The sequence below is a fragment of the Lepisma saccharinum genome, chromosome 23 (genome assembly GCF_977018435.1).
Source record: "Lepisma saccharinum chromosome 23, izLepSacc3.1, whole genome shotgun sequence".
Lineage (NCBI taxonomy): Eukaryota > Metazoa > Arthropoda > Insecta > Zygentoma > Lepismatidae > Lepisma > Lepisma saccharinum.
The window spans coordinates 34,337,189-34,362,296 of record NC_139251.1 but is presented as its reverse complement, the minus strand read 5'-3'; the positions used below and the strand labels follow the sequence as shown (position 1 = coordinate 34,362,296).

Sequence of the window (25,108 nt, the reverse complement as noted above, 5' to 3'; positions counted from 1 at the left end):
GATGGGGGATTTCACCCCCTCTGGGTACTTGTGTCCCCCCTTTGCTTGATAATTTTTATCCATGAGGGAAATGTTATATGGCATAAAGACATTATCTCATGCTGTCCCTAGACAGTCCGTAGAAATTCCTCCCCACTGGAAATTTCTTAAATACCACACTGGTCATTTCATCATATCATCCTCATCATCGCGATTAGCCAAAGATGGCAGAAAAGCGAATTAAAATAAAACAAATCAATCAATCAATCAATTATGGAGATATTTTAGAATGAGTAATCTTGAATTTCAGTCTGCCCATTGTCTTGGTCAGTTTATAAATACTGTCAATGCTTCTTACAACATCACCAGTATCATTAATGTTTTGGATTTTGCTCAGGCAAGACTCCCATGCTGTTGCTTTGAAGTCGTCTCTCTTAACGAGGAACGCTAGTGGCAACCCTGCCACGCGCCCCTGATAGTTATGTCAGAGCAAGCGTTTGCTGTGTTGGGTTGCATACGCACAGGATAGATTTTAAGCGCTTATACCGCAGAAACTAAGCGCTTTCGAGGTAAACTTTATAGGGAAAAGTTACTTGTTTTTATGATATCTACCAGCACCCAAGCGTTATTGAAAGAGTTTTGCGACACCCTGTATATATATATACGTATATATATGTAGCTGGAAAGCTGATAACAATATGTAGGCTTTCCTGCAAGTAGCGGCAGAACCATACTCTGATGACTCAATATTTCTTACTTCATTTTTCGTGCAAGTGAAGGAGCAGTACTATTTAAAACGTCGACAGTGCTTATTTCATAACTTCAGCAGACTAAACTATCGAAATACTTGTGGATTTTCACAAGTGACCTCTGTTTTGTGGTCTCCCCGACAGCGTCGAAGCTAACGCTGTCATCATGTAACAAGAGATCACGGGTTCTATTACCAGTGGAGCCACAGTGGCTCAATCCAGTCACGATTAGCCTAACTGAACATAAAATACACCTAAATGTTGCCTTTTGGCCGTGTATTATAATAATCAAAGTAGCATATCGTAGAACTTTTGGGTCAATAATTTCAGAGCTCTTTACATTATCATCGCCGCGATTTTCCCTCGAGGAGCACGCGTCGGGCAGACGCCCGGGCAATGTCCTACGGATACGTTCCGCTTGAATTTGAAGTATCCGTATTTCATGCGTGGAGACGTTGCCCCCCCCCCCCTTTGTCCCCCCTCCAGCAGCTATGAGGATCCTCGGTGTCAGGGGCTCGCATCTGCTCCCGGGAAAGCCCAGGCTACGACGTGACGTCACAGCCTCCTCGCATCGGACGGCACCACGCATGCACCGAGGTTCAGTACGATCGACTCAGAGCGAGGCACCGGGTCGAAGCTAGGCACCAGAGCAAGAAAAACCGCGAATCTTTTTTTTTTCTTAAATCTTTTTCCTTCTCGCTGTCTTGTGTGTGTGTGTGTATGTGTGCGAGTGAGGCAACAGGAGTGACCTGTACAATCCTAGAACCATGCCACTTCGACGTACAAGCACCGTCAGCTGAAGAGAGAGGAAAATAGTTTTCTGCACCTTTGGATAAGTTGACGTTCAGCGCTATGGCCGTACAATCATCCAACATTCCTGTAACGTCGCGACTGTCTCTGGCTGCGTGTGAGCTGCTGCGGCGACGAGAGTGTATGCTCGACGCTTCGACGTAGGCTGTCGGCTCTAGACCCTTCAACAACAGAGCGTGGTTCGACGATTGCTCTGCACAATCCAATCAGGAACTTCGTCTTTTCCTACAGGTTGGTGTAGCTGTCAACATATGTTTGTGTCGTCTCGTAGCTGTCAGAAAGTTGTTTTAAAAAACTTATCTCCTTTCGAGAAACCGCTAAGGTATTTCACATTCTAAAAAATTACATCTGATTGGAATTCCTTCCAGAGCATTGAAGTGAATATCTGTGTGTCTTGCTTTGTCTGTTGACTAAAATAGGCTCACGTAGCCACGAAATTATTGTGATTATCTAGACAGCTTTCAAAGCGAACCACATACATATTCACGTGAATACTCTCTAGACAGTGGCGTGCCCAGGATTGTCGAAAGGAGGGGGTTTGGTGTACATTTTTTAGTAGTCGGGTCTCATTTTGTCATCTTTTCCTGCATTTGATGTTCCTTTTTTTAGGAATACTGGGCCGAAGGGGGGTTTATAACCCCCCGTGGGCACGCCACTGTCTCTAGAACATTGTTTCTCAACCAATGGGGCGCGACCCACTGCTGGGTCCCGAGAGGGCGTTTGTTGGATCGCTAAGTCGGGCTCGAAAATTTATTTACTGTGTCTTGGAAACCTATGGAATCTAAATTACCATGATATATTGTTTAAACAATTTAAATTCAACCGTGTTGTACGTAGTCTAAACTCTACATTTCTGTTATTCACGCTCTACCATTGCTTTGTACCGGCATCTCTCAGATGTTTAACTCAATCGAATCGGATACCTGTCGCGGTCTCATCAATAAGTTCTTAATTATCCGTGTGTTACGTGCATGTCGACTCAAGGTGTCGCTTGATATTCCCGCGCATGTGTGTATGCGGTAGACATGCATGAGAATTACATATTTTCTCTTCTAGAATGAAGTATGTGAAAATTATTTAAGGAAGCGAAAAAGAAGGCTTCTGAAAGTACTCGATGTTAGCAAAAACATGATTATAAACTGGGTGCACGCCCCTACAAGTGATTCTACCGGCGCCCAAGCTTATGGGTCCCATCATAAAGTGTATTATCCTTCAAGGTGGGTCCCGGACTGAAAAAGGTTCAGAACCACTGCCTAGAGGTGTTCTAAACAGATGAAATGTTTCAAAATTTGGAATATAATGCTGGCTTTTCAAAAGGAGAGTAATTGAATTGCTGTTTTAAGTCCACTTTAAGCACATATATCCTAACCGGGACTGGGCCTACGTTTAAAGTGGGCTCCGAACCACTGTGCAATGCGCCTCCACCGGGTATCGAACCCGGAACCCTTTGAGTACAAGGCTACGACGTTACTATTACGGTGAGGTCCCATAAAGGAAAGGAGTTTTCGAAACAGATTTTGCTGTCTAGCCAAACAGCCTTAACCGAATTTCTAAGTAGGCTGACGGTCAGGGCGCTTGTTTGCTGGAAGGACGATGTGAAACCGTGCACCGCGGTTGCATACAGTCAGTATAAAATCTCATTTTCCGTGAGGGTTCGTAGCGTCAAAACGAGGCATCGAACAGAAAAAGGATAATTAGGAAAGTTATCCAGTAACATCCACACGATTTTGGAGGAGGGTGAACATGAATGCTAATATGTTCTATACCAAACTGAAATATAATAAATTTACCCATCCCCTATGCCTTATAAGGCTCTATGAACTAGATAACAAGGACAATTGGATTCGAAACCCTGATATATGAGAGTTCAAAGCACAAGTGGCGTAATTCCATTGAAGACAGTTTTGAGAAAAAGGCACACTATGTTCAGCCGTTTAAGTTTGTGGTTTTAAGTCCACTTTATGCACAGGAAAGCTAATCGGGACTACAGTTAGAACTACAGTTTAAAGTGGAATCCGAACTACTTGTGCCTCCACCGGGTATCGAACCCGAGACCCCTTGATCACAAGGTGACGACGTTTTCACTACGCCATCGGGGTGGGTAAGTTGGAGCACAAATATAGTGGCGCCTCTATGATCAAGAATTTGAAACTTAGGAGATACTTACTTCAAGCACTGAAATGTTGATACTTCACACTTCTACTTATACATGTAACTAAATTTCCATGAAAAGTGAAACCCCTCATATAATGCCTCTGAAGCATCATGGGTAAGCATAAAGTATGTAATTTTCTGTCATTTTTGGGTAATTGTCACGATGAGGAAGAATTATGACACTGAAAGGAACGTCTATTTTCCGGACTGGAACCCAGAACCTTTGGTGGCTACATCGTGAGTCGGCCTCTCGACCACCGAGGCGAGCACGTCGCTCTAAAAGAAACCAACACACTGGGTTGATGCGAGGCAAGAGAGATGTTAATTGTAGAATTAGTATTATTTTTTCGAACCCCAATGTATTATTGAAACATTTTTAAAATCGTCTGCTAGTTGCAGAAACGCGGGAAAACATGTCCTGAACCAAAAAGCACAGACTCAAAGCCTCTGCAAGCTACAGAAAGCGCTGGACTGTTCGCACAAGTATTCAAGTTAAGAAAATTGTTAAGGAAAATATGTACTTAATACTTGGTCGAAATCTGGGTGTACAGAGACGTATTTATCCCAATCTTCTATTAGACAGGAAAATAATGAATTCTAAAACTAATTCTGTAACTAATTTTATTTACAGGTATTTAGAAGTATAAGTACAGTATACAAATTATAAATTAAAATATTTTACAAATTCACTATAATATTAACTTAACTCAAAACTTGATTATAAAGAACATTTTTAGTTTCACCTCCAGGACCAAGAATAAATAAATTGAACGGCATTGGGAGTGTCACTATTCATCTTAGACACCAAGAGCTATGGATTCCATACTAATATCGGTCGTTTTCGATTATTTTTACATTTCACCCCCTTCCCACCCCACCCCTAGGGGTGCCAGGGGTGTCTTACCCCCACATTATTTCTTTCCAGATTGTAAGTCATATGTGTACCAAGTTCGGTTGAATTTGCTACAGGCGTTCGAGAGTTACGCCGGAACAAACATACATACATATATACACACATACATCCATTTTTATAGATTAGATAGAAGATTTGTGGTAGTAGTAGAGTTTTGTCATGGTGTAGATTTTGAGTGTTTTATTTTAAAAGCAAACTTCAATGCAGCTGCCGATTTATTTTTCCTTTGGTAGTTTGTTGTTATTAACACTGCTATATGCAGAATTTTATTGCCGCTCATATAGCAGCCCTGCCATTCCGTCATTCGTAAAAACAAAACACAGTCGATGTCGTTCCAAAAGTCTTATTAATATACTTTCACCAGGTTCACGAGGCCAGTTACTTTCGTTCGATTTCGTCATTACTAGGAGCGAAAGTTGATGATCTAAAAAATATAGGTATAGGGACCTATAGAATGTCCTAAAAAATGGGAAAAAATGACAAAAAAATGCAAAAAATGACCATTAAATTTGTTAATTTCACGTTAAAAATTGAAATGAAAAGGAAATTAAACAAAATGCAATTTTGCTTTAAAAAAAAAGGCACCAAATGATACCACATGCACATTCAATTAAAATATGCAACGAGGATTTCCAATGGAAACAGGGTCTGGCCAGGGTATTTCCAGCCTTTCCCTATCTGATCTTAAATCTGAGTTTGCCCCAGACGGGCACTTGGTGGTTTCCCCCGACACAGCTAAGACTGTCACCAGTTCAGCATTTATTTTGCTCTTAAATTGCAATCCTGCGAGATATATATAGGCCTATGATCACCTTGGTGAAAATACTCAAGAATATTACCAAAATGAAAGAAGTAACAAAATATGACGAAACAATAACCGAATATTGCGAAAAATGACGGAAAAATACCGAAAATCGGGGAAATGAGCTAAAACCTGAAAATTGGCAAAAAAAATAATCCAAAAATGTACTTTAAAATTACCTTTTTTGGGCTCTAGACGAAGTGTAATATTGTGTATATTTAATGGGCATCATGTCCGATATGTCAGAAAAAAGATGACATTTCATCAACTTCCGCTACCTAGTTATGACTTTCTGAACGCACCCAAGGTACGCTGAATCATTACGAGTCACGACATTAATATCCACGGTCTAGTTTTATGCTGAAAACTCTAGATCTTGCTTATATTGCATCGCTTTGGCCTAATTGTGAAGGTGAGGCTGGACAAAATTGATTAGTGTTCGTTCCAAGGCGGAGATGGCGGTCTGAAAAATCCAGACGAAAAGAGACTCTACGAAAAAGAATCAAGCATCTGCAAAATGCAGAAAACGTTAATGTGTTATAGTATATTTGGCATTATAAATTTATATTCATATCATATATAGTGTAACTGGTTGATTACATTTATATTGCGAGTAGAGCAAACATTTTTTAAAAAATAAAACTATATATTTGCAAATCAACTACAAATGTAGGGGAGGGGGTCGTTACTGTTTTAGAAATGGCGCCCCTTTTGCCCTAGCGCCCTAGATGACGCCCTCTTAAACCCCTGTAACTACGGTTCTACACGCAAGACATAAATATGGATGTCTACACTTAAGTTTGCTAGAATATATGCTAGAATAGCGTTCGTTATCAGAAATAAGCTAAACGCAAATTAAATCATTTTGTTACAATTATATGTCGCACCATTTTATCTTACTGCTTCCTCCTGTCTGTGATATGTTTCAATAATTGTGTAACAACTCCAAATTCTTCCCTATATCTACAATCTTGTTATTACCCCGTATGTATAATGTTTCAATACTTGTGTAAAATATCTCAATTTCCCCATAACTGAACAATCAATAATTGTGAAGCAACTCTAAATTTTCCCCTATTTACACAATCTGTTCCAACTCTAAATTACCCTGTCTGCACACTCCTGTTCACGTAAAGTGGCACCCTTTATAGGGTTGAACAGTTGAAGTGTGTGCCACTTTATCTGAACAGGAGTGTACATTGTTTCAATAATTGTGAAACAACTCTATATTAACCCTTTTTGTACACTCTAAGGTAATGTATGTTGCTACATAATGTTAGATTTCATGCTTATTGTTAGTTAAGTGTGTGTTACTAATGATGTTTTGTTATTTTCGTTACAGGTAAGTGTCCGTAACTATAGAAGGCGAATTCAACAGTATTTTTGACAGATAAGGTAAGCAGAGCCGTAGATAGGAATTTCTATGCCCGAGATGACAATCGAAATCTGATCCTGCCCCTGACATAATCTGTGCAGTGCGGTTGCATATGTCCAGGATAATCCTATTTTTCCCCCGAGCACTCGTAGTCGAAGCGAGCCCCAACGAACAAAACGTTACTAAACTCACGGGCATGAAATTAGGCGGGTGGCAGAAGTTCGCGCTGTTGCCACGTCGGAGCACAACCCTGTGTGTTCGGAGATTTAAGCGAGTGAAAGATCTCGTTGCAGAGTTGGTCTTTGTAATCCATGTGATAGAAACTGACAGTATTTGCTCGAAAGGTCAGGGATGAAGCAAAAGTGCCCCGGACAGAGGCCGGTCTGACGCTCAAACTAGGCAACGCAGCCCGGTCGACGTTGCCACACAGTGCGCGGGAACCAGCTACAATTGTCCCGCTCTCGCTTTGCTTTCGCATATGTGGCACCAGCGCAATTCTGCCCAGCCGCCTATTTTCATGACCGTGCGTTTAAAATGTTCTCCTTGATGCTATACGCACACTATCAGGTTCTAACTATAGGTACAGTTTAGATCCTGTCATATGAGTAGAAGGTAACAGTGGTGCCAACGTATACGGGCCTGTGGGGCCTGGAGCCCACCCAATAATTTGCCTCTAATTACATTTTATTTTAGAAAAAAGTTCCCGCGCTTAAGAAAACAAGATGCTTCATCATTATACACTAAAATAATTCTCACAACTTAATTACTGACCGCTATCAAAATATCTTATAATAATTTGCTGCATCTCCAATATGATACTTTTTAGTATCCTATTTTATTTACACCATCCATCCGTTATAAGGAAAGTAATGGAGAATAAGCACTATGAGAATCTCTAGGCACTAAAACTTCCCCAAATAGGCACGCAAAACCCCGAAAAATACAAAACAGGCATTTAAAGTTATGACATCCATAGATTTTTTAAACATTATCCAGGATTAGGCACTTTAAAACAGATAGGCGAAGACAGCCGCTGTGAAATTAATGTCCTGAAACGGATTTTAAAAGTAAAATCTTAAATTTTCTGGCCAAGAAAAGAAATCCATTTTCTGGTAAATCCTCAGCCTGCTTATGACACATATTATTGCATATAATTATAAAGCAAATCTCAGAGTTAAGCCCATCTAATGATTCTCCAACGTCGTCGGCACTGGAAGGTGCCTTCACCTTTGTCTTCACGAAGTTCCCTAATACATATTCTAACTTAAATCTTGGGAAACCTTCTTGTATCCTCCTCTTGAAAAATTGCTATTCTAGACTTCAATGTGAAGTTTGTTTAAAAACATGCGTTTTGAAATTGCAACAAAAGAGATGCCTTTTTAATGAGACAAGCATTACACACACTATAATTGGAATCTTACAAATTGCCATATATGTGAAGCAACCACAGTCACCTTTCAATATACGCCTGACGCCTTGGTGACGTTCTCACCCAAGCTGCATGTTAGTAGGAATAAGTTTCTTTAGCGTTTTGAGCCCCTCAGTGCCTTGCTCAGACTTGCAAACATTTAGGTTTCCGATGCCCCATGCTGGAATCACACTGAAATAATTGAATCAAGTGACTTAATTAGATCCTGTTTGTTGTCGTTCCCTTTCACGCTTGAACCTGTTTGTTGTCGTTTCCTTTCGCGCTTGATCCTGTTCGCTATCGTTCCCTTTCGCGCTTGATCCTGTTTTCTATCTTTCACTTTCGCTCTTGATCCTGTTTGCTATCGTTCACTTTCTCGCTTGATCCTGTTTGCTGTCGTTCCCTTTCGCGCTTGATTCTGTTTGCTGTCGTTCACTTTCGCGCTTGATCCTGTTTGCTATCGTTCACTTTCGCGCTTGATCCTGTTTGCTGTCGTTCCCTTTCGCGCTTGATCCTGTTTTCTATCGTTCACTTTTGCGCTTGATCCTGTTTGCTATCGTTCACTTTCGCGCTTGATTCTGTTTGCTGTCGTTCCCTTTCGCGCTTGATCCTGTTTGCTATCGTTCACTTTTGCGCTTGATCCTGTTTGCTGTCGTTCCCTTTCGCGCTTGATTCTGTTTGCTGTCGTTCCCTTTCGCGCTTGATCCTGTTTGCTGTCGTTCCCTTTCGCGCTTGATTCTGTTTGCTGTCGTTCCCTTTCGCGCTTGATCCTGTTTGCTGTCGTTCCCTTTCGCGCTTGATTCTGTTTGCTGTCGTTCCCTTTCGCGCTTGATCGTATTTGCTATCGTTCACTTCCGCGCTTGATCCTGTTTTCTATATTTCACTTTCGCTCTTGATCCTGTTTGCTATCGTTCACTTTCGCGCTTGATCCTGTTTGCTGTCGTTCCCTTTCGCGCTTGATCCTGTTTTCTATCGTTTACTTTTGCGCTTGATCCTGTTTGCTATCGTTCACTTTCGCGCTTGATTCTGTTTGCTGTCGTTCCCTTTCGCGCTTGATCCTGTTTGCTATCGTTCACTTTTGCGCTCGATCCTGTTTGCTGTCGTTCCCTTTCGCGCTTGATTCTGTTTGCTGTCGTTCCCTTTCGCGCTTGATCCTGTTTGCTGTCGTTCCCTTTCGCGCTTGATTCTGTTTGCTGTCGTTCCCTTTCGCGCTTGATCCTGTTTGCTGTCGTTCCCTTTCGCGCATGATTCTGTTTGCTGTCGTTCCCTTTCGCGCTTGATCCTGTTTTCTATATTTCACTTTCGCTCTTGATCCTGTTTGCTATCGTTCACTTTCGCGCTTGATCCTGTTTGCTATCGTTCACTTTCGCGCTTGATCCTGTTTGCTGTCGTTCCCTTTCGCGCTTGATTTTGTTTGCTGTCGTTCCCTTTCGCGCTTGATTTTGTTTGCTGTCGTTCCCTTTCGCGCTTGATCCTGTTTGCTGTCGTTCATTTTCGTCCTTGATCCTGTTTGCTGTCGTTCCCTTTCGCGCTTGATCCTGTTTTCTATATTTCACTTTCGCTCTTGATCCTGTTTGCTATCGTTCACTTTCGCGCTTGATCCTGTTTTCTATATTTCACTTTCGCTCTTGATCCTGTTTGCTGTCGTTCTCTTTCGCGCTTGATCCTGTTTGCTATCGTTCACTTTTGCGCTTGATCCTGTTTGCTATCGTTCACTTTCGCGCTTGATCCTGTTTGCTATCGTTCACTTTCGCGCTTGATCCTGTTTGCTATCGTTCACTTTCGCGCTTGATTCTGTTTGCTGTCGTTCCCTTTCGCGCTTGATCCTGTTTGCTATCGTTCACTTTTGCGCTCGATCCTGTTTGCTGTCGTTCCCTTTCGCGCTTGATTCTGTTTGCTGTCGTTCCCTTTCGCGCTTGATCCTGTTTGCTGTCGTTCCCTTTCGCGCTTGATTCTGTTTGCTGTCGTTCCCTTTCGCGCTTGATCCTGTTTGCTGTCGTTCCCTTTCGCGCTTGATTCTGTTTGCTGTCGTTCCCTTTCGCGCTTGATCCTGTTTTCTATATTTCACTTTCGCTCTTGATCCTGTTTGCTATCGTTCACTTTCGCGCTTGATCCTGTTTGCTATCGTTCACTTTCGCGCTTGATCCTGTTTGCTGTCGTTCCCTTTCGCGCTTGATTTTGTTTGCTGTCGTTCCCTTTCGCGCTTGATTTTGTTTGCTGTCGTTCCCTTTCGCGCTTGATCCTGTTTGCTGTCGTTCCCTTTCGCGCTTGATTCTGTTTGCTGTCGTTCCCTTTCGCGCTTGATCCTGTTTTCTATATTTCACTTTCGCTCTTGATCCTGTTTGCTATCGTTCACTTTCGCGCTTGATCCTGTTTGCTATCGTTCACTTTCGCGCTTGATCCTGTTTGCTGTCGTTCCCTTTCGCGCTTGATTTTGTTTGCTGTCGTTCCCTTTCGCGCTTGATTTTGTTTGCTGTCGTTCCCTTTCGCGCTTGATCCTGTTTGCTGTCGTTCATTTTCGTCCTTGATCCTGTTTGCTGTCGTTCCCTTTCGCGCTTGATCCTGTTTGCTGTCGTTCCCTTTCGCGCTTGATTCTGTTTGCTGTCGTTCCCTTTCGCGCTTGATCCTGTTTGCTATCGTTCCCTTTCGCGCTTGATCCTGTTTGCTGTCGTTCCCTTTCGCGCTTGATTCTGTTTGCTGTCGTTCACTTCCGCGGTTGATCCTGTTTGCTATCGTTCACTTTCGCGCTTGATCCTGTTTTCTATCGTTCACTTTTGCGCTTGATCCTGTTTGCTATCGTTCACTTTCGCGCTTGATTCTGTTTGCTGTCGTTCCCTTTCGCGCTTGATCGTATTTGCTGTCGTTCACTTCCGCGCTTGATCCTGTTTGCTATCGTTCACTTTCGCGCTTGATCCTGTTTGCTATCGTTCACTTTCGCGCTTGATCCTGTTTGCTATCGTTCACTTTCGCGCTTGATCCTGTTTGCTATCGTTCACTTTCGCGCTTGATCCTGTTTGCTATCGTTCACTTTCGCGCTTGTTCCTGTTTGCAGTTGTTCTTTTCATGCTAATTTCCTGGTATTACATTTTAACTTTGCTTTTCTTCCTTCCGTGATAAACCAGTGCCTTCTTACAATAAAAAAGGACCCGTGCAGAGTTTCTTTGTTTAAGTGCACATCCATATTGATAGGCCATGGATCGCAACACGTCATCAGCATATTGTAACTATTACAGATTATCCTCGCCTACTAGGAACACCACGTTAGAATTTTACCAGATTTCTTCCTATTCAGCGCACATTCGCGAACGTGATGCTCATATCGCGTTACGGTACAGACCTGTCAATGATTACGTTGCATGGAAACGACGATACTAGCTTCAGGCATTGGCTTATTCACCCCCAATCTCAGGTATTTCCTCAATTAAAGTCCTAACTCTGAAAGGATATTCTCTTTAATAGACACAAATATGGAAGACGAACTAACACCGTTACACATATATTACGTCACAATTGATGATGTTCCAGTCTGTATGGGAAACACGGTAGCATTTCGATCATTACGTGGTCGAATCACCCTGTGGCTTTCAAAAGTTCATACAATCGTCCTGCGGTACCTTTTTTTGCAAGGGTTGCAAACAGAGCAACGTTGCTGGATTTTTCGTGTGTTGATTCTGTCTGGAGGAAGTATTCAGGCCCCTCTTCTCCTTTTACAGCAGCAGCGGGGAAAAGAAAAAAAAGCATCCGGAATTCAGAGTTTCCGGAAATAGTTACTTCCATTTTTTTTACGGACGGTGCTAAAGAGAAGGGGAAAAGGGAAATGCCAGAGAGAGAAGCGGAGGGGGGGGAGGGGAGAATCGATTCCATTTGGTCTTTTCAAACACATCCCCCCTTCACAATGGCCCCCTCCCCACTGATCGGGTTCGCCAGGGATGGGTATTTGCGAATGGCAAACATCATCTAATTTCAAGCGGCTTATGGCCATTAGACTGTACAAGGTCCTTTTTTAAGATGAAATAAAAGTAAACCTAGATCCTCTCCCCTCTACCTCCTATCCAAGTATTTTCGTCCAGCTTTCTGGCATTGCTGAAATCTTTCGCGACAGCTTAAATTTGAAATGAGATTTTTGGGCAAAACTTTTGAAAACGTAATGGCGGCTCTATGTGGTCTCAATGGGACCAATGTTCGAAATGTTGAATTTTAAAAGTAACGGAGTTATATACCCTGTCCAAGCTAACTGTAGAGCAGAGCCGCACATATCGGCAGAGGAGGAGGAGAAAAATCGAGTGGTGAAAGTGCAGCGTTGCCAACCGTACGGTCCTGGCCGTCTAGACCTTAGTCCTTACGCTAAATGCACTGCTTTGCTCTTGCGGTTTTTTCCCTAATATTTCCCTAAGAAATTCTTAAACCAATCGTACGGACCTGGAGACAAAAATACGGTCCGTTTGCAATGTGCGTTCGGTATTATCCTTTTCAAAAGTTTGCAACGCTGAAGATGAAATCGGGTAACTCCCGTCGCCCATTACGCAATCCCGTTTTTCTCACTGTTCATTGGTGGAGCCACCTCGCGTCACTACTTGCGCAGAGACTTGTTCTCGTTCGCCTGGTCTACAGTTAGCTGGTACGGAGTTTAGTAACACTAATTTTGGAGTGTATCGAGTTACTTGAAGTAAATCTTAGTTGCTTTTATAGTTACTCCCTGCTGGACATTTTCTTGCAAACAAGTTACACACAACGATCAATTGTTGTAATAAAATAAATATATGAATACATAATATGTCTTCATATTCGTATTTATATTATTACGATATAAAAAGCGACGGAACTAGGAATCAGCTTTCCTTGAACTATTTTAATTTAAATAATCGCTCCTATGCTAGGCACGGTTTTTTGCATGATCTTCCATCAATTCCACTTGCACCTGATTCTTTCTCTTCCATTCCAAGCTCACGTGGTTTATTTTTCTTTTGTTTTATGGTATTTATCAAAACTATTTGTTGTTTTGATTCAGAAATTATGAAAGCATTCAATTTTTCTTTCAACTGTTCATACATTTTATTATTGTTTGATAAATACTGTATAATGATTTATAAAATGTAGCTACCAATGTTTTGTTTATGAAATCTGTTTGAGATACCTACCGAAAGCCAAAGGCAGGGATGGCGATTGGGTTCCAAATCCGGGGGGGCATAGATAGTATATTTCCCTTTACATATAAGGTTTAGCATAGTGGGGGGCACCTGCCCCCTTTCCTAAGGTTACTTCCAAAGTAAGAGATGGTTCAAAAGCGTTGAAACAACTGGCGAAAACCACCTGAAAACCTGATTACCAATGGCGGTAATGTTAAACCAGTGTAAAAGCTCAGTCATATTGGCCAAGAACATCGACAAATTTCTGATACTGAATATGACATGTACAGCCAGTTCAGAGTCATGATGTAACCAATTCAATTCACCAATTATATCACCTATTTAGTAGGAGGCACCCAATGACGTCAGAGTAGTGATACTGGAGATATCTTTAGTGTGCTGTTGACGCAGAAACGTATCTAGAAGTATATTTCGGTGAGGGGGGGGATCGAGCCAAGTGTCTTGAGAAATAATAACAATGTAAAAGTTTCAATGAAAAAATATATTAAATTAAAATTACAATATTATTAATTAAAATATGTCAATTATTTTTCTATTGTTATTATTACATGAGTAGTTAAAATGACGGTTTAATAATAGATATACAAGGGGCGCTCAAGTCAATCCGGGACTTTTGAGTTTATAAAATAAAGGAACAAATTTTAAGGGGTGGAAACTGCATTTATTTTTCGAATTACTCCCCTGCTACATTTATACACATTCCATCGTTTAAGTAATGCCTGGATATCTTCGGCATAGAAAGATTTGTCAGTACGTTTGAAGCATTCTAGGACCATTCATCACTGCTGAAATGTTGACCTCCGAGGAATTCTTTTAGGGGTCCAAATAGGTGGAAATCACTTGACGCTAAGTCCGGATTGTAAGGGGGATGTGGCAATAATTTCCAGCCGATTTTCTGTAATGCTTGCATAATGCGTCTTGCATTGTCCTGCAGAAACAGAACACACTTCGTGATCAAACCAGGTCGTTTCTTCCTCAGATTCTTATGCACAACATGCAGAACACGATAGTAATATTCACTGTTCATAGTGACACCACGGGGTAAAAAATCCACGTGAATAATCCCACGTTTGTCCCAGAAAACACTTGCTATCACTTTACCTGCTAACGCAATTGTTCGAAATTTCTTTGGTGGTGGTGAGTCCGCATGCCGTCTTTGAAGCGCTTTCACCATTCAAATGTCTTACTGTGGCTGAGCGTTACATCACCGTACTGTGCTTGCAGTCTTCTGTAAATGTCAGCTGTTTTTATGTCCTCCTTCACTAAAAACTTCATCACCACACGCTGTTCCGTGTACACGTTCACACTGTTGTCCGCTATCTTGAATACTGGTCTCTGTACGGGCGTGTGCAATGAGCACGCTTACCAGTAACAGAACACAGCTGCCAGTTCCTACTGCATGCTCTACCTCCACCCTGGGATTTGTTTTTAAACCTGTAAAGAAGAGAAAAAAGTCCCGGATTGACTTGAACGCCCCTCGTATAATAGCACGTATTCATTATCTAGCTTACATGAAGTTAATATCGCCAAAATTTGTATGAAACAATTTCCCTGACAAGTAAATTATTGTCAAATAAAGAATTGAATATTTTATTGAATAACTGAAAAAAATGTTTGATCCAGTTGACGACGAGTATTATTACAACTATTACTATGCATAAATCTTCTTTTGTACTATCATTCAAAGTCGTATGATCCCAATATAATCCTTTCCTTCCAAAACTTTCGGCGGAAATAAATAACTAGCGATTATACCAAAAAAATGCTAAACAAGTATAGTTTCATTACTTAATTTTAATACCTTTTAAGTATTTCGGGGAGGTCCGGACCCCCTGGACCCCCTAAATACATTCTTGTATTTGGTCGAGTCGAGTTTCAAGCAATCCTTGTCTAATCCGCGGTCTTTAACTATAATCGTGAAACGGCAGTGGAGATTTGGCAACATCGCATAACTTGTATTGGTTCTTGCTTTCGCGCGCTTTCTGAAAGAAGATGACTTTGGCGTTCCTGACAGTAAAAGCTTTCGGAAGAAGCCGGATTTATTTGCACTGCCTAAAGAAGAGAACGGCGTTTCGGAAATCTTTTCAGCAGAAGCTTTTAACAAGTGGCAGAGTTCTCTATCCGTAACCGCGGCTCTTTTCTGCCAACGTTTATTGACGCAGAAAAGTCACACCGAACTTAAGTGACGAAATAAGCGTCAAGGGGATGGTGGTGGAGGGTTGGGGACCGCAAAGTGGTTGTCAACTTTGCAGAATTGACGCTCAATCGCTAAATGGATTTTCGTTTCTTCCCTTTTGTTTTCCAAGATGGAAAGTTACCGGGAAGAATGGTGGAGGGAGGGAAATCTTTGCTTGTTTGTCCGAACCCGAAGAAAACTGTCGCAAGGGAGTAGCCGACAGGAAGGGTTTGTGTGGAAAGAAGCACTGGAGACCAGTAAATTTGTCACCGAAATTCAAAGAAAGAAAAGGGGGACGAAAGATGTAACGTTCCCAAAAGGCAACGACTGTCAATTGACGTCACTCACAATTGAACTATTTTTAATTTCACGAAATGTTTTCCATTTTTCATCACCGTAGTCCCTTGTCATGGTGTCAAGTGCCGTTTTTTTAGCTTTGCAAGCGACCGCTCCTTTTGAAGTTCTATAAATATAAAAAAGCGGGTAGTCCGATCATGATGAAATTTTAATACGTTGCAGGTAGAAAGGTTTAAAACACAATTCTTAATTTTCAGATTTTTAAAATTGGTAAAAAATCCTTCCTTATTAATTTCGTGAAAGAACTTCTTCTTTGTGCTAAGTGCATAGTCCCACATATACGATATTGGTCTTCTTTTGAAGCTCTTTGCGGCTATTCTTAAAACCCCTTTACCACTGTAAACTCACATTGCGAAACCGATTTTATACAGATTTATTCAACGGAGTAAAGATGTACGTGGATTAACGTAGAATTGATTAAGATAAATTATGATGTAACTCGTTTTTTTGTAGGTCTACTGGTTACTTTCTAATTGGAGTCCAAACTCCACTATCCATAGTAGTTTCTCCGATAAATTACGCACGGTCTTGAATGCGTACAAGCGCGTGACACATTTGAGTGTGGAACTGAATGTTCAACTCATGATTGCCCAAGATCAGCTCCAAGATTTGAAGCCAGTGGTTGTCAACTTTCGCGAGACAGCGGCCCTTAGGAGCGTATATGCCCAGCTAGCAAGGCTATCTGCGAAGCCTGAAGTCTAGAGAATAAAATTCAGGAGAATAATCGATCAGAAATTGTAACTATTATCATTCATATCAGTGGGATGATGATGCTGATTCTGGAGTTGGCAACCTGATTTCTTATGAGTTGGCAACCTGATTTCTCATGAGTTGGCAACCTGATTTCTTATGAGTTGGCAACCTGATTTCTTATGGGTTGGCACTGCCACTTGTGGCTAATTGTGAATATGAAGATGAATAGTGATAAGATTAAATAGATGAAGTCACAATCACAAACACATATAAACAGCACACAAGTCCCATAAAGGCCGACCTCCGTGGCGTAGCGGTTAGAACAGTGCGATACGACGCCAGGGGCTCTGGGTTCGAATCCAGGCCTGGGTGTTTGTGAGTGTCCCTTCATCACTTTCATCATCATCGCCCATCCCCATCTTCGAAAATTAGCCAAAAGTGGCACAAGAAGTAAAATATAGCAAATCACCTCCTCTATTACCACAGAGGATTATACTGATCATGGGTCCATACGCCAGAGCCTTGTTAATCTGCAGTCCAGGAACGTGAGGTTGACATTTCGTGGTCATGAGAAAGACACACCCCTTACACCACGATGTGTCTAGGTTTGTTGGCAAATATAATAATTAGGTTTATATTAGTTGTCAGCCACTGAATCTAATAGAGTGACAAGACACAATATTGACAACAAAGAACTTGCAATAGATGACAATACATATACGTATAGTGAAAACTGTAGGTCCTGTCCCGATCAGCCTATGTGAGCATAAGGTACATTTAAAATAAACTTTTGCCAAATCGAGAAAGGAATAATTATCAGAATTGATTATACACTGTACCGGGAATCTGTGGAGAAAAGCCGCTCATAACTGTACCGGGCGGAGCGAAACAGTACGCACTGCTGCCACCAGCTGGTAGATCTAGCCGTATTTTCGGATGTGTCCGAAAGGTACAAAGAACAGACTTGAAGTATAGTCTTGTCGGAAGTGACGTCACCTAGTGCAGTTCGAAAGCGCCAAGTACACGAGCAATCGAGACCACATCACGGAGAACGCATCGTTGCAGGCTTGATCACGTGACTCGTACAGTGGTGGAAAAAAGTTCTTCCCCATAAGACTTTAATGGCTTTAATGACTTTAAAGGGTAGGCAACACACTTTGCACCATCAGGTGATCGGGTGATTCTGTCTGTCTCAAGAGCAACTCGTCTTTCATGCAAAAGCCAACAGGCACAGGAAATGTAAGAAAGTCACGTGACTTGTCAGGTGGAATGTTGTTAGTCAGATAATCGCCTTTTCTCAAGCCAGGTCGCAGAACTGACAAGAGCTACACGTTATATGTCCGAAAATGATTCGCCTAAAAACGTTGAACGAAACGTTAAAACAATTATTGCCTTAATTAAATAGGCTACTACACTATATGTGCCGCAGTAGCTCAGTCATTAGGGCGTTTTATTACCATGCGAGAGATCTGGGTTCGATCACCGACAGGGGAGAATCTGGATTTTTGTCCACCTGTTCAAGCTGCTCCGGTGCCCACCCAGCGTCGTATAAATTGGGTGCCTGGAGAAAATTGTGGGGAAGGGAGGGGGGTAAGGCGGCCAGGGGCGTGGTGCTGATCACATCATCCCCACCTTACGTCTGATGAAGAAAGCTTGGGGCCTTATTTCCACACTCCCTATACGCCTTCATGGCTTGGTGTAAAGCACAAGGTAGAACTTTGCTTTTTAATTTACTATACACCCCGATTTTGTCGGAACAGAACTTCCCAATCTCCACGTGGGGTTTCTTCCAAGTTCCGTAGGGATGTGAATAGGCTCCAATTTTTCTTGACACAATTCATACATGTTATATTTCGTTATAAAAACAACAGCCGATATCTTTTGTGTGCGTGTGTGTGTGTGGGGGGGGGGGGGTATAATCCAAACATGTGAGGTGATCTTTCTCCCACTCAGAAAGAAATCTCAATTCCACAGACTGAAAATGTAGCACTTTCTACATCTTAGCATGCAAATATCTAGTAGCAAAGTAATGTGTGGAAAGAGAAAAATTAACGATTTGGAACGCCACAATGGAAATTTCGTATTTTTTTTTTCAATTTGTATTGACATTCATAATATTCATTAACAATCCCAATATTGTCTATAGAATAGCTTAGTCCTTCTGCTACTTTTAATTCTTCATTACCATAGTCACTGTAACTCTCTCTCTCTCTCTCTCTCTCTCTCTCTCTCTCTTAGCCTTTCCGATGGCGCAGTGGTTCCGGCGTCGCCTTGTAATCAAGGAGTCCTCGGTTCGATACCCGGTGGACAAACATAGTGGTTCGGATCCCACTTTAAACTATAGATACAGTCTCGATTAGCCTTACTGTGCATAAAGCTGGACTTAAAATACCAAATGAAATTAAAAATAAAAATCGCCGTAACTCTCTACAAAGCCAGAGAATCAAGGTTCGAAACCTGTTGAGGCTTAGATGTAGCATTGCATTCGTATCATTACCCATCATCTTCATCGTCGTGATTATCGCAAGAGGTAAAAATGCGACACAAAAGAACCCAAACAGAAGCTTGGAATCAATCTGAATATTGGTTACGTTGGATACGTGGTAGAATTGTCTTAAAAATTACTTCTTGTGATGTAATAGGGTTTTTGATTAGATACCATTTGTATAATACATATCGTTGTTGCGAAGTAGTTTCACGTTCACCACACTCTTCGATTGTTTAGAAATCGTAAGGAAGAAGGATCTCTAAATTTCTGCTTTCACATGTCAATGAAACTTTAACATAAATTCAGTGTAGGTCACAAAAGAGATTTACATATTGTTATGATATCTATTAAACGTCACGAAATCTAATTCCAATAGAATACGGGGGTGTAAGGGGCGGCCTTCTTCTAAGGCACCCAAAAGTCAACCTCACTTCCACGTAGTGCACCCTGGACTAAAGACTAACGAGGCTCTGGCGACTGGCATTATGACCAGTATAATTTTGTGTGTGTTGTCCTGTTTTTTGTCCTTGTGTGTGCTGAGTGCCAGTTTACAGCCTCAGCTTTTAACAGAAGTCAGAAAATTTTAAGATTTTTAGTGATACAACGTTAGAGTTGTTATTTTAATGATAAGGGGCTGGCCCCCATATAATGTGACGGGAGCAAAATAGCCTAAGTGCTGACGCTCCCAAAATTTTAAATTCAAATTCAAAAAATTCAATAGAATACGATACTACTCCTTACGTTCCTGTAAATGTTCACCATTAGTCTGGCGAAAAAAAAAGTAACGAAGATTTCCGTGTCTCCTTGAGCAGAGATAAGGCGCCTGCTTGTAACAAGCAAGAACCAACTCCTTCGATCAGTGACCTTCATTGCCAGAGTGACTCACAGCAGGCCTCCGTTCGTTCCAGTGTGCGTATAAAACAGGTATTTTATTTCGTTCTTTCCAATCCATAGTTATATGAAACTAACGTTCTAATATTTTCGTAAAATATGTAGTAAACAAGTTGTATACATTATGGTCTTCCAGAGTGTTGTTGCCTGCTATTTACACGCGGGAGATGGGGGTGTTGTAAACATTTCTGAACCCAAAGGTCGAGCACGAAGGAAAAGTTGTGTAAGCATTGGAGGTAATAACAAGGTAATAGAAGTTGAAGGAATGCTGGAATAAATTATATCAGAAATTGAGTAAAAACAGTTTTCATCACACATAGAGCTATCAGGTCACTCTTCAGCGGAAAGTAGGACAAATTGTCTCAAAACGTTGGACACAAACGCATTTCCAGTGAATATAATAGGTTACTAGGACATTGTAGCATATAACGAGAATGTGACACATCTTCAGCTCAAAAATTAATGTTGAAGTGAACGGTTGAGTTCAAAATTCCTCAACTGCTAATTAATAGCACTGCCTTATGTGCTTTCAACTTGTGTATGGAAGACAGAACGTTTTTCGTCGAGGCGGGGCCAGGAAGAGAAAACAATTCATGAATTCGGGAAGGAAAAAGTTCACAATTTCATAAACAAAGTCTGGAAGTTCTTGTTTATTGAAATGTAAAAAACTAATATACACTGGGAAAAAACAGAATCGTGTGCCTTATTTCTCCAATAAGGACTGCTTATGTCATTTCTGGAATGAAACTTGTTACTTCGGACAAATTACCAACACTTGTAGTCTCGATAAACCTTCACAAAGTAAGCATTTTTATACATATAACCGGACTTTTCCGGATCTAGAAAATCGGGAAGTAATTTCGGAGTTTGTAATTATTTTTTCTGAACATCCAGTAGCAACCTTGTACACTCTTTGATTTAAACATACTTCTCCAAGGAACCACATTATCGTAGACTCCCCTCAGATTTTCTGTTTCTCCATCTAATTTGAAGTTACGTGATGCCCAAAATACGTATAAGATATTTGAGATTTCTTTCAAATTCCTTCCGGAGGCCAGACATAACTATAAAATCTAGGACACGTCCGAAAATAAGAATGATTCTTTTAACCTCTTTTTATTTTCTTATTTAGCGTCGTTTTTCTTTCACCTTTTGCTAATCGCGACGACGATTGATGAAGTGCCACTCACAAAGAACACCCATACCCACGCGGGATTCGAACACAGCACATCAGACATCGTACCACACTGTGCTAACACTCCGTCACGGATGGAATTCTTATGTCCCTAATAGTTCCACAACCATTTTTCCTATCTTTAACTACACACGAAACATAAAGAACAATCTAGTGCCAGTTCACACTAACCGTAAAAAAACATATGCATGTGAAAATGCAAAATAATATTTATTTTTAGGTAGTTGTGATTTATTATTGTATATTAAAGAAATATATTAGTGATAAAATGACGGAAGTAGAGGAACATCTCCAATGAAACACTCATGTCTTATGGATATTTGTATTTTTTGCCGAACAAGGTTCCGAGTTCGAGTTTCGACCAAAATGGATTCATTGTGTATGTTCATTCATGTCTTTAATGTAATCATAAATCGTCGTCATGAATAATTTAACTTCAGAGGAAGAAAACTGAGGTAATTACTAATAAAAACAATAACAAAACAAATTTGATCTTAAAGCGCTGGCTTTGCACTACATATTCCATCACGGGTACCATAGGTGTGCGCACAGGGAGGCAGGGGGGCAAATGCCCCCTAATCATGGACGTCCGCAGATTTTTTTTCAACGAAGAAACAAGCAAGGTATTTTTCCATGTGGCATATTACCCCGATAATAGTGTTGCCCCCTCAAAAGACACCTCTTGAATTTGAAATTCTCGCATTCCTGCATCCTCATTACCATAATTAATGTAAATTATTATGACTGAAATCAAATTATACATGTGAAAACGTACTCTTTGGTTGACATACGTTTTCTAAGGGGAAGATGTGGCAATCCTTGCCCCCCTTCCAGACAACTATGCCCCTATATTATTATATTTTCACCTAGAAATTTAGGATAGATGAATCTTATCGCCGTTATTAAACGATATTATACTCTTAAACAAAATTCAGTATTTTCAAGGCGATGAAAGTTCAAAGCAACTACGGGGGAACGGGGTGCAGTGGCGCAACCACAGCCCCCTCCCTCAACCTTGAACGGAAATCATTTTTAAGGGGGCAAACATGGAAGTAAAGGAAAGCAAAACTAGCAGAATCTAAGAGTAGAAGGACAAAAGGATATTAAAGATGGAATTAGTTTTTACGTCTTTCTTGCATTATTTCTTCCAGACCGCCAAGAGCACCTGCGGGGGGAATGGACGAGGACAGAGCTGCAATTGCGCCCTTGATTTCAAATTTTATACAAATATAAATACATTTTGTAAAATTTTCTTGTTCGCTTCGCTCGCAATGCCTGCTTTTCTTGCAGTCTTGTCAAGTTCAGAGCCGTAGCTAGGGGTCGGCGGGAGTCAACCCTGGACGCCAAATGATCTAAATGAAAAAAAGGTAAAGTGAATAATATGGCGATTAAATCGATATTGTTTTCATTTTGCAAAAATTTGGATCTGAAAATTTATTGCGAGCGAATGCATTTTAAATTACCGAGGAGAGAAGTACAGCTGCTAAAAGGAACGCGCACATTTGAGAGACAATTTATATGATTTTTACTGTTGGTATATATGTATATGTATGTGTGTATGTGTGTGTGTTTTTTATGTATATGTATGTATGTATGTATATGTGTGACGGGTGGGGGGAGGGCTGTATATATAAACACACCCATCAATGCAATAAAATTCAAACAAGTGAGATGAAATTACGTTTATCTTTCCCGCCTGAACTATCATCAATGCTCTTGCCCCCCCCCCCCCCAATCAGAGGGTCTGCGCACGCCTCTGACGGGGCTGACACTTTACGTAGGTGTAGACACGCTTTCGTACAATTTAATGATATCGCGATTACCTAATGGATGTGCATCCAGTTAACTGAAGCCCCCAAAATTCCCATTTTATTACTAAATTCTAAATTAGCATAATATCACATAATTTACGTATTCATAATATGCGCTGCTTTGTTACACTTTGTGGATTGTTTCGTTGGTTGTTTTTTTTTTTTAATTAATGTTTCATTAATCAACATCAGGTTAATCGCGGCAGGCAAAGTGAAGGGAAAATGACAGTGAAGCAGAACGAGGGGGCCCTTGGTTCCCGATTTATGAAACTTTGTCTACATGCAACTGAGTTATTGTTATTTATTAATATCTTAATTTTGTTTATTTTATATTGCTACTCTAGCACTTGCGTCAACAAAGGCGATGAGGATGATTAATGAAGTTATGAAATGAATGATAGGACATGATGATCCATGCCTTACACAAAATTCTAAGTTGGAACTAATGAATATCGATTCGTCTTATCATTTGTCAATTGTTTTTAACTCCAATCTTTTTCAAGGACTTCTGGGTTGACAGCATGTGTGTTGCGCGATGATGATTCGATGAAAACCACCATTTCAGTGAACTTTCTGGACAATGACTCTAATATCAGTTAAGAGAAAATTTCCTTACGAGTAGCTGTTGTTAAGAAACCAATTCCTAAAACTTTTTCTGGTGGTCTCACGGCAGTCAGCTGTTGTTTGTTGTGGCTGGGCCTGGGGGTGTGACTCACGGTGCTGTCAATACTCAATTGTTCCCGAGAATCCAGGTCCGCCAGGCAAAACTAAACGACAATGTTGTTATTTGGGTTGCATAGACAACAGGCTTTAAAATGTTACGATATCGTAGGTCTCGTGGCCCAAGAACTACTTTCTCTGACTGTACACTCGTTCATTTGCTAGAAAGCCAGCAGTTATTAGTTGAAGTTCTAATGAATGGAAATTTATGTGTAAGAACATTTGAAAATGTTAAGTGATTTTTATGGTGAAAACAAGTGTTTAAAACGCCGGGAAAACAACGTGTCCTCAGTTTTATCCGCTGATCGTATTTGGCGCTGCAGTCGAAGTACAGTTCGAAACACTTTCAATTCAAGTCCACGATTTCAACACCGCACTGCAAATCATTGCCAGAGGATGCTCGCTTCAAGTAGGGTCTTGCACCTTTCTGACACGCCCTTTCTCTTCATGCACAAACTTTCCCTCTCACTCGTTCATTGGTCGAGCCCCCTGACGTCACTACTTGCGCAGACTTATTTCCGTTCGCTCGCTCCAGAAGTACCTGGGATTGAGTATGCAACTTTTTGTCCCAAACAGTAGGCAGCCAACGGCGTGAGCAGAATTAGCGAAAAATTCAGCCCCCTGGCAACACTGAATGCAAAAAATGGATTTTCTTTTACGTGAGCGGTGAGGAGTGGTGTGTTTATTCTTAAATAAAGAAAACAACAACGAACAATTTGTTTTTTTGACAACAAAGGTCCCAGAGCTCATACAGGTGGTGAACGCAAGAAGAGAGCATTGTTGTAGTCTCCGGGCTAGATAGGAAGGTGGAAGAGGGAGTGGTGATGATGTGAAAGCTTTGTTGGAAAGGACGTGTCAACCGTTTCTTTTCATCTCCAGCCAGGCAGATGTTTTCTTAAACGTTTTCACAACAAAGAGAAGAGGGAGAACATTTCTGTTCACCGGCTCTGATGCCGAAAGCGGGATGCAGAATGTTCGGATTCTCTGTGTGTGGCCATTTTTTTTTATGTCCTAAATATAAACTCTCAAAGCATACTTATTTCTGTGGAAATAACCTCACGGTTGGCGATCCTGTCTGTTTTTCAGTGGTTTTTACTCACTTCCTCCAGGCAAACACTGGACGGTACTCTTTATGCAAGAGGCTGAACTCTGAATGTTCTCAGTGAGGACCTTTAAAAATTATCTCGGTTCGGTGTCTATACGCACGGGCAGGAAAATAGGCCGCTGGGCAGAATTGCGCTGGTGCCCCATATGAGAAAAGCAAAGCGAGAGCGGGTCAAAAGTCGCTGGTTCCCGCGCACTATGTGACAACGTCAACTGGGCTGCGTTGCCTAGTTCGAGCGTCAGACCGACCTCTCTCCGGGGGACTTTTGTGTCATCCCAGACCTTTCGAGCAAATACTGTCAGTTTCTATCACATGGATTACAAAGACCAACTCTA

General features: G+C 41.2%; 1 protein-coding gene across 1 annotated transcript in view; it reads left to right on the top strand.

Annotated features, from left to right (window-relative positions):
* Positions 1 to 1,346: 1,346 nt before the first annotated feature.
* Positions 1,347 to 25,108, top strand: part of DopEcR (G-protein coupled receptor DopEcR) — a 177,063-nt gene continuing 153,301 nt past the window's right edge. The window contains exon 1 of the mRNA XM_083144552.1: positions 1,347 to 1,769. The gene's annotated coding sequence lies outside the window, so the exon portion shown is untranslated. The remainder of the gene's footprint in view (positions 1,770 to 25,108) is intronic.